The sequence below is a fragment of the Gracilinanus agilis genome, chromosome 5, assembly GCF_016433145.1.
Source record: "Gracilinanus agilis isolate LMUSP501 chromosome 5, AgileGrace, whole genome shotgun sequence".
NCBI classification, from domain to species: Eukaryota; Metazoa; Chordata; class Mammalia; order Didelphimorphia; family Didelphidae; genus Gracilinanus; species Gracilinanus agilis.
Window position 1 is genome coordinate 151,938,101 of NC_058134.1, and position 9,067 is coordinate 151,947,167.

Below are 9,067 nucleotides of genomic sequence, written 5' to 3' on the forward strand. Positions count from 1 at the left end.
TAACTGAAGACAGAGGGACATGCGATAACAAAGAGGTCTCTGAAACATTCTTAGAAATAAAACCAAATTTTGATGTTAGAAGATCGCTCTATTGCAAATATGAATAACATGGAAATAGGTTTTGAACAATGACACATGTATAACCCAGTGGAATTGCTTGTCAGCTCCAGGAAGGGGAAAGGAACAAGGGTGGGGAAAAATCATGAATCACGGAACCATGGAAAACTATTCTAAATAATTTTTAAAAAGGGGGCAGAAGAAGATAGATGTGTTATGACTAATAATAAACCTTAATGTAATAATTTGTCCTATAATCCTCTCCATTTTACAAGATAAAATAAAATAAAATAAAATTTAACACTCCAACACTCCAAAATATTAATTTCTGGTTCTTTCTTCCAAACTGCCATGAATTCATTCCTATTAAACTTTCTAAAAATGTTTTTTTTTTTAAAAGAAAGATAACCAGACCTGAAGAGATTATTTGCTTTTCAAATCTGTGAGACATCAAAAAATGAAGGCAGAGTGAATGAATATAGCAAAGACCAGTAAAGGGCATCAGAATGTCAACCAGGAAATTGAGCTGAAGGCAAAAGTCAGGCAGAGATTGATTAGGGAGAGCCAGGCCAGGGGCATCAAGGACAGAACTTGATGACACCTTGTCTATAGGTGAATCAAAATTTTTTTTGGAGGGGTTGAGACTTTATTACAAAATAGGACAGCTTGTGAAAGAGGGAAAGAGAGCAAATGAGGGAGGAAGTGTGTGATGTATATGGGTTAAATCTAGGGCTAGCAATGAGGGGAAATGACCCTCTCTGTGGTTTCTCTGGAAGAGAAGAGCCTGCAGAGGAGTGAACGAGGAAGAGGAGAAAAGGATCAAAAAGAAAAAGATCAAAAAAAAAGGATCAAAAAAAAAATAAAAAAGAGAGAGGCTTTGCTTTGATGGTAGGAGGACTCCACTGATGAATGCCCCCATGGATGAAGAGAGCTGTTCTGTGAAAGGACATAGGGCCTTTGTACTGGGTAGATTGAGCATTTGAGAAGGCTTGGGGAAGCTGGAACTCCAGGGGGCAATTGGAACCTGGGGAAGTGGGAGGGTATAGACCCAGGGAGAAGGGCTTGAGGCAAATGAGGAAAGAAGGTAATCAGGGAGAGGATAGAGAGCAATGGTGGGCTGTATAATCAGAGATATGGGTGAGGGAATCCTACCAAGAGCCAGTAAATGCTATTGCCTGCAAGTGGCATTCTAAGAGAGGGCCACCTTGGAAAGGGAGAATCTGAGAGGCAAACTCTTCAAGCCAGTGGCACAAGATGCTTAGAGGGAGAACCCAGAATAGATACCTCACAAGTTTTGGGGTTTTGTTTTCCAAATCCAACTCTTTGTTGCTTTCCCCATTTATTTCCCTCTTAGCCCTGTTCAACATTTTTAAATGAAGAGGTTCATTTCTTTACTATCTTTTTCTGTTGTTTTGTGACTTTGTTAAACTTTGCGATGTGTGTGGAAGAATCTCTAATATACTATAAAGTAAAAGCAGCAGTGGGGGTTGGGGTGGGACTAGATAGCAGTAATTTAAACCATGAAGTGCCTCATGACAACTTTGCATAGAGGTTGTCCACATTTGGGAGAGCTAGGCAGGGGTGGGGAATGGTCACTGGATAGCTGATGTTGGATAGCATGAAACAGGATGGACAGTCAGAGAAGTGGGCAGGCAGGCAGGGAGGGAGGGAGCAAAATGAAGAGCCATTTCTGCTTCCTCTTCATTCCAGAGTTCCTAGGACTTTTCCTCCCATCAAGCAGGGCAGGATAAAGATTTTGAAGGGAGTGCGGGCCATGTGGATTGGCAAAATGTGCTGTTTATCTGGAAGGATCTGTATCCAGGTCCCATTTGCCTCCTTTTGAGTGCATTATCTTGGAAGTTTGGGCTCCATAAGGGAGAGAGGGAGAAGGGTTGGGGGGGGGGGCGGAGGGGAAGAGAGAGAAGTATACTTATATAAAGGTCATGAACCAGAGAATGAGTCTAGAGCAGACAGAGGATAAATAATGAAGAAAGGGGGAAAAATCATCTCTGGAATGGGGTACAAAAAAAGAATTTTAAAAAATGTATCATTTGGACTAGTTGAGAGACAGAAGAGGAAGTGGGAATCTACTTGGCTAAGATAAAAAAAGAAGGGAAGAATTAAATAACTAGATAAAAGCAAGCAAGAAAAAAGGAATCAATACAAATCTTAAAGAGAAAGGAGTGACAAAAAATCTTAAAGAGAAAGGAGTGACACATCTTAAAGAGAAAGGGGTAGGGTATTGGGAATTAGAGTAAAGAGTCCTGGGAATAGGGTCACTTTAAAAGAAGATTGAGGGGGCACCTGGGTAGCTCAGTGGATTGAGAGCCAGGCCCAGAGACTGGAAGTCCTAGGTTCAAATCTGACCTCAGACACTTCCCAGCTGTGTGACCCTGGGCAAGTCACTTGACCCCCATTGCCTACCCTTACCACTCTTCTGCCTTGAAACCAATGCATAGTATTGATTCCAAGATGGAAGGTAGGGTTTAAAAAAAAAAAAAAGAAGAAGAAGATTGAGGTAAAATAACTGAAGAAACATAGTACTGTGTTTATAGTGAGAAAAAGGAGAAAGATAACAATTGGGGGGGAAATGTGCTACTAAGACACAAACAAGGGCAGCTAGATGGCTTGGTAGATAGTGTTGAACCTAGAGTCAGGAAGACCTCAGTTCAAATCACTGACTAGTGTGATCCTGGCCAAGTCACTTAACCTCTTTTTGCCTTAATTCCCTAGAGAAGGACAGGACAAACCACTCCAGCACCTTCACCAAGAAAACCCTGTGCATGGTATGGTCCATAGAGTTATGAAGAGTTGAACATAACTGAACAACAATAGAGACAAGTAAAGGAAAATATAAACCTTACTCTCTTAACTTTCCTTTTTAAATTTAATCATCAGTTCCAAATTCTCTCCCTTCCTTTACTCCACCAACCCTTTGGAAGGCAAGAAATATGATACCCATTATAGTATATAGTATATGAATTCAAGCAAAATGCATTTCCACATTAGCCATGTTGCAGTGGGGAAAAAAAAAACACCAAAAAAGAAAGTGGGGAAAAAAAAGCTTCCGTCTGCATTCAGAGTTCATCAGTTCTCTCTCTGGAGATTTTTTTTTTTTTTCATTTTTCATCACATTCAATTCACCTTTGGAATTGCTGTGGATAATTGTATTGATCAGAGTAGCCATTCTTTCACAATTATTATTGTTAAAATATCAGACAATATTTTCCTAGTTCTGCTCACCTTGCTTTGCATTAGTTCATTTAAGTCTTTCCAGGTCTTTTGGAATCTTTCCCTTCCTCGTTTCTTATAACAAATAGTATTCCATACCACAATTTATTTAGCAATTTTCCAGTTGATAGGCATCCCTCAATTTTTAAATCTTTGCCCTCACAATTCCAAAACAGTGGTTAAATTTAACAATTCAATTTAGAGACAAGCTCTTTCACAACCAGAAATACAAATGAAAGGAAATTTGAATAACACAAGGCTATTTATTCTTCACACAATAGAAAATGCAGGAAATAAACTCAGGATGTAGCCCAAGATATGCACAGAAGATGGGATGTTGAAAATCAGAGAAAAACTGAAGTGGAAGCAAAACCCATAAAAATGATAAAATTAAAAATTGGTTCTTTGAAAAGATATCTTTTAACTAATAAATATGAAGTTAATCAGATTAAAAAGAAGAGGGCGCATAAAATAGCAAATGGATGAGGTGAAATCACAACAAAACAAGAGGAAATTTTAAAAAAGAATAAGGATATATTATGTAGATTTACATGTTAAGAAAACGAAGAACACAAAAGAAATAGAGGAAAACCTCCAAAAATATTCAAAGTAGTCAACGGCCAGATCTAGAGATCCCAATCTCAGAGAAAAAAATAGATCTAGCCATAAAGGAAATACTGGAATAAAAATCTTCTGGTCCTTATGGATTCATAGGACAATTTATCAAATTCTAAAAGAATATTTAGTGCAAATACTTCAAAAAAGTAAAAAACAAAATGTCCTACCAGAAACTATGAGACAAACAATCCTTATAGCTAAACCACAAAAAATTAAAACAGAAAAAATAACTTTAGACCAATATCATTAATGAACACTGACTCAAAAATTTTAAACCAAGTCCTATTGTACAGACTACAGAGATTTATCCAAGAAATCATTTATTATGACCAAGTAGGATTTATGCCAGGGATGGAAGGATGATCAACATTTGGAAAATGATCATATTAAAAACGTAGACATCTAAAAATCACACAATTATCTCAATAAATGCAGAAAAGGCCTGAAATCAAAGACTTTTATGCTAAAATCCCTATAAAGTTTAGGTATAGAGGGACCTTTAAAAAAAACAAACCTATCATCAAAAGCATCTATCTAAACCCAAAATCAAACATGAAGTGCAATGGGAATACAGTAGGACTTTTTCCAATAAATGTGAGAGTCAAGCAAGTTTGCCTTGTCTTCCCCACTATTATGTGTTATATTTCTGGAATTGCTAGCAACATCAATGACAAGAGAAAGAAATTGGAGGCATAAATAGAGGTAAAGGGAAGATAAAATTATCTTTATTTGCTGATGATCTGATGGTATATTTAGAGAATCCTAGGGAATAAGCAAAGATTAGTATGAATATTGAAATAATACTTAATAAGTTTTGAGACAATAGCTTCCACAAAGTTACAGACTGACAAAATAATTTTCCCAAAATCAATAGCAGAACCCAAGAAGGAATAATAAAAAAATTAATTAAAAATAATTTTAAAATATCATTCTGAGTAACTACAAAAAAACCACCCAAAATGCAAGAAAATCCGTGGATAAACCTACCAGAGCACAAAGATTTGTACAGAATCAATTATAAAGTACCCCTTGAAGAAATAAAGAACAACTTCAATAGCTGGAAGAATATTTAATGTTCATGTTGAGACCCTGCCAATGTAATAAAAAACAAAATATTACTAAAGTTAATTTCTAGTTTTACTGCTACACCAATCAAATTGCCAAGGGGAAATTTTGTTGAACTTGATAAAATAATATCCATCTGTTCATTCTTAGGAGGTGGATGGCATTTTTCATCCTAAGTTCTTTGGAACTGTCTTGGATCATTGTATTTCTGAGAATAGCTAAGTCATTTCATAGCTCGTTATCATACAAAATTGCTGTTACTGTGTATAATGATCTCCTGGCTCTGCTAACTTCACTTTGTATCAGTTCATACAAGTTTTCTCAGATTTTTCTGAAGGCATCTTATTTGTTATTTCTTATAGCAGAATAGTATTTCATCACAATCATATACCACAGCTTGTTCAGGCATTCCCCAAATGATGGACGTCCCCTTGACTTTCCAATTTTTTTGCTACCACAAAAAGACTTGATATAATATTTTTGTATACATGGGACATTTTGGGTTTTCTTTGATGTATTTGGAGTACATAGTAGTGGCATTTCGGGAGTCTAAAAGATATGTACAGTTTCAAAGCTCTTTAGGCATAGTTCCAAATTACTTTCTAGAATGGTTAGATCAGTTCACAACAAAGGATAAGTGATAAGGGGCAGGGAGGAATTCCTGGATTGTCTTTAAGAGGAAAGGTGGAGGATTTTGATGCAAGCCCTGGCTGGGAAGATTCTGGAAAGAGAGGAGGGATTTGGGGATTTGATTGGTTTTACTGTCACTCCTAATCTAGCTTTCCACTGAGCTGGAAGGATTTTTGCTCTTGCATTCCCCTGGGAAAACCTAATCTTGTGGAAAGATTTATGGGTTCCTGGGTTGGAGAATTTGCCTTAGAGTCCACTGTCTTTTCCCTGGAGTACAGAGAGATCACCTGTTGGAGAGCTACGGGTCAAAGATCCATTTGCCTAAAGATAATCCCAAGGGTTTGTCACCTGGGACTCTGGGTTACTTAGGAAGCCAACCCCAGACTCCTTATCCTTGTCCTTCTTAGAGACAATTTGGGTAGAGTAGTAGATAGTCAGTGTTTGGGGTTTAAGTAAGAGCTGGGAGTGGATAGGCAGGGTTATCCAGAGACTGGGTGGAATTTAGATCTGTAGTTTTAAGACTCTTCCTTTCCTTGCCCTTTACCCAAATTAACAAAGTAAACTTGGTTTCAAAAGCCCACTGGTTTTGTGCTTTGCTGGGAAGGTCTCTAGGTGGGTGTTTCTCATCTCCCATCCATCTAGGCCTTTCCCAAACAATCTACCTCCCTTTGGAGGAAGGATTTTATTTCAGCGTTAGTATCCCAATCCCCTTCAACATGTCATTTTCTTTTTCTGTCATCTTAGCCGGTTTGATAGGTATAGAGTGGTACCTCAGACTTGTTTTAATTTGCATTTCTCTAATAGCAATTTAGAATTTTTTTTCATAAGACAATGGATAACTTTTTTTCTGAAAACTGCCTGTTCATATCCTTCTATTATTTAGCAGTGGGAAATGATTTGTATTCTCTGTTCTCTAAACATTTGAGAAATAAGGACTTTATCAGAAATTTGCCCTAATTTTTTTTTCAATGAATTTCCTGCTTTCCTTTTAATCTTGGTTATGCCAGACTTGTTTGTGCAATTTTTAAATAATTAATCTATGAAAAATTATCCAATTTTATTTCCCAGAATGCTATATTGTTTGGTCATAAATTCTTCCCTTATCCATATATCTGACCAGTAAAGTATTCTGTTTCCCTAATTTGCTTATATCACCCTTTATTTCTAAATCACGTATCCATTTTGACCTTATCTTGATATATGGTATAAGATGGTGGTCTATACCTCGTTTCTGCCAAACTAACTTCCAATTTTCCCAGTGATTTTTATCAAATAATGAGTTCTTGTCTTCAAAGTTGGGATTTTTGTATTTGTCAGACACTAAATTACCATGATCATTTTTTACTGGTCATTATATACTTAATCTATTCTACTGATCTACCACTCTCTTAGCCAGTACCAGATTACTTTAATAACTGCTTTGTAACAATATAGTTTGAGATCTGGGACTCTAGGACATCTTCCTTCACATTTTTTTTTCATTGATTCCCTCAATATTCTTGACATTCTTCCAAATTAGTTTTATTCTTTTTCTAGCTCTGTAAAAGAATTTTTGGTAGTCTTTTGTTATGGTACTGAATATATTACTTTAGATAGAATTTTCATTTTTATTATATTGGGTCAGGCTCCCCACGGACCATTCATATTTCTCTAATTGTATAGATTTGACTTAGATGCATCTGTGTGAAAAGTATTTTGTAATTGTGTTTGTATAGTTCTTTGGTTTGTCTTGAAAGGTAAATACCCAAATATTATTATATTTTCTATAGTTCTTTTAAATGCAATTTCTCTCTTTTACCGCTAGACTAATGATTTATGTGGGTTTATCTTATATACTACAACTTTGTTGAAGTTTTAAATTATTTCAACTAGTTTTTGGTTGATTCTCTAGGATTCTCCAAGTAAAGTGTCATGTCATCTGCAAAAAGAATTTTGTTTCCTCATTGCCTAGTCTTATAACTTCAATTTCATTTTTTTCTTTTGTTGCTATATCTAACATTTCTAGTACAATGTTGACTGATAGGGGCCATAACGAGTATTCTTGCTTCCCCCTAATCTTACTGAGAAGGCATCTAGTATATCCCCAGTTAAAGATAATACTTACTGATGGTTTTAGATAGCTACAACTTACTGTTTTAAAGAAATTTCCATTTATTTGTGTTTTCTAATAGGAATGAATATTGTATTTAATTGAAGTATTTTTCTGCATCTATTAAGATAACTATATGATTTTGTTGTTTGTTACTGACATGGTAAATTATGCTGATAATTTTCCTAATAATAAAAAAATCCTACATTTGTGGTATAAATCCCTAGGCCCAAGTAAATAATCTTTGTAATATATTGCTGTAATCTCCTTGCTAGTATTTTATTTTAAATTTTTGTATCAATATTCATTAGAGGAAAAGTATATATACATATATATATAAATTGGATATAGATGTTTGACAATAGGGAAATAGGAGGGGAAGGGATCAGGGTGGAGGGAAAGATAAAAAGGAAGGAGGCTAAATGGCGGCAATGGTCAGAAATACAGATTTTTAAACTGGAATGAGAGATAGAGATACAGAGACAGAAGAAACTAGGATAAAGGAAAATACACAGTAATCATAACTGAATTTGCATGGGTTGAACTCACCCATAAAATGAAAAGTATAGCAGAATGAATTAGAAACCAGCAAGAGTATATTGTTTACAAGCAACATACATGAAACAGTCAGAGGCTAGAACAGAATCTATTTTGCTTCAGCTGAATTTTATTTTTTATTTTTTTAATTTTTTTTAGTTAAAAAAGATTTTTTTCGGTTGATGGAACAATGCATTCTCACCAGCAGGATGAAAGCCAATTGAGAAGAGAAGGCATTCTGGGTTTTGTAACTGGTGCATAGTAGAAGCTTGATGAGTGAAGGCTGGGCTGGAAAGGTAACCTTGTCCAAACTACCCACAGGTTATCTGACTCCACAAGCCCAACCTCAACCCCAGGGCCAGAGCCACTGTGGAGGGACGGGAGGGCATTTAGGGGCCACCCCCATGGATTGGGCTTCCTATCGGACATAGGGCTGGACAGGAGTGGCTGGCCTTCTGTCCTAGTTGCCAGGATCCCTCCGCTGGGTCCAAAAGGTTCCTCCACCAGGCTCCCACTTTTCCCAGGGGGTCTCCAAGGCTGGAGTTGTTTGTTGGCACCAGTTGCTGGCTAAGTGACATTCTGTCACCTTTGGTGGGGGGGAGGCAGAGGTTTCGCTGTGGCCTGTGGCATGGACTGCTGGATCGGCTGGAGAATGAGCTGCTAGATGGGTTGCTGCATAGGCTGCTGGGTGGGCTGGAGAATGAGTTGCTGCATGGGCAGCTGGCTGGGCAGCTGCATGGATTCCAGCATCAGGGGCTGCCATATGTACTGATATAAGGGTTCTAGAGGCTGATGTACGAGTCGCCCCATGGGTTCTGACCCAGATGGCTACCAGAACTG